General features: G+C 28.8%; 1 long non-coding RNA gene across 1 annotated transcript in view; it reads left to right on the forward strand.

Moving 5' to 3' along the window:
• The first annotated feature begins 1172 nt into the window (after positions 1-1172).
• LOC117179761 overlaps positions 1173-1790 on the forward strand; it is a 71927-nt gene continuing 71309 nt past the window's right edge. The window contains exons 1-2 of the long non-coding RNA XR_004467953.1: positions 1173-1208; positions 1284-1546. This is a non-coding gene — a long non-coding RNA (uncharacterized LOC117179761). The remainder of the gene's footprint in view (positions 1209-1283; positions 1547-1790) is intronic.

Here is a 1790-nt window from a genome sequence, read left to right on the forward strand (position 1 = left end):
TGTTTCAGGGAATACCTGAAATCTTCCTGGCGCTTGAAGGAAATAATAATTTTAAAAATCTCAAATTATAATATTTGGCCACAGGAATTGTTTATAACAATAGTTATTATAAACTTTTAATTATTTTTGTCATGTAATGTAATTCCTACATTTATGTCAAGTACTTTTAGCAACAAAAACTTTTACCGATAATAAGACTATTTTTTAATTTGTTTATCAAATTTGTTTCCAACAAATAAATGGAGTGATAAACAAATTATTTGTATCTTATGAGTCCCTAAACATTAATTTTAGACAATATAAACTTTTCCTGGTCAGTTATAAAAGTGTGAAAAATTGTTATGTACAAAATTTCAGTTTTTCCATGCTTTAAGCATAAAAATTATTAATAAACAAATAGAGATGACAAAAGTTCGGAGCGTCAAGCTGAACGAAAAAAGTGAATTTCCTCCTACACTCCATCATGAGTACGGTACGTTTGTTCATAGAGTTTAATAGTTTATAATCTGTTCATTTTAGAAATGAGGTTTGCAATAATATAATTAACTATTTAATTCAAAATCTCCTTTATATAAAAAATTTTAAATAAAATTATTAGGGGTTGAATGCAGCGAGAAAAAAGCTTTCAAGATTAAGCAACAAATAAATTATTGCACTGTATAAATGTATATATGATATTCGGTTCAATTTAAATTAATATATAGGAGTACATTATATTAAATAATATGAAATCCGCTTTCTCATTTGTTAGTCTTTTCATTAACTTTTTACCAAATTATTCCCTCAATATACAAAATACGTCATATATTTTTTATTCATTCTTCTAATCATGTATATGTTTTAAATATTTTTGTCATTGAGTTCTTTAATATTATTAATTTTTTCATTAGCTGCATTAATAATTTTAACAACAAATAATTTTGTTTAACTTCAACAAATAATAAAATCAATAATATGAGCAAAATAAATCACAAACATATAAAGTTCGAACTGCTTTCAAAATATATCTCAAAATTAATTTTTCATCTATTTTTTTTTGTTAATTTGCAAAAAGCATCAAGTTTTTAATTATTTTTTCTTTTTCTTAATGCAATTCAATGAAAAAGACAGACCTACTTTTTGTGGTGTCATCTGTTGGATCAATTTAACCCCCCCTCCGGATCGTAAGAAAACAGAAAAGTGGTGGCGATGCATGGGGCTGATTTTATGTAAGTGTACCTTTTCATGGAGACCTGTTTTAAATTAATCGTGAAATTAATATTTTTCATAGGATTCATTTCTAGCTACTTTTTTGGATTATGGTGAAGTTTATTGGTTGATAACCTAGATACGAACTCGACGTGTCACATAAATTCAACTCAATCAACTGGAATGTTAATTTTTTTTTTTGAGGGAGTAAGCATATTTCTTGAATGATCAAAAAAAGTTTTTTTCTGTGTAATGTCATGGGATAAGAAGAGAGATCCGATCAACTAGATAAATGGCATCTTACGATCTGAAGGGGTAATGGTGGTGAAACTGACCAAACACGCGCCACTCTGATGAGGTGAGCTAAATTTTGTATTGACATCCACCCTAGCAGAAGAAACGGAAGGGTCGGAAAGGAAGTATCGTTCCGATCCTTTTCGGTTTCTATATGAACTTTGCTTCCGTTTCTTTCCGAACGCTTTCTCTTTCCGAAGTTTTCCAAACTTTTGCATAACTGTCCCACTGTGTTTACTTCGTTCTGAACCTTTCCGATTTCCTTCCGAATAATTGCGAAATGTAAAATATAAGTTCAGTGTTATATC

Source organism: Belonocnema kinseyi, chromosome 9 (assembly GCF_010883055.1).
Source record: "Belonocnema kinseyi isolate 2016_QV_RU_SX_M_011 chromosome 9, B_treatae_v1, whole genome shotgun sequence".
NCBI lineage: Eukaryota > Metazoa > Arthropoda > Insecta > Hymenoptera > Cynipidae > Belonocnema > Belonocnema kinseyi.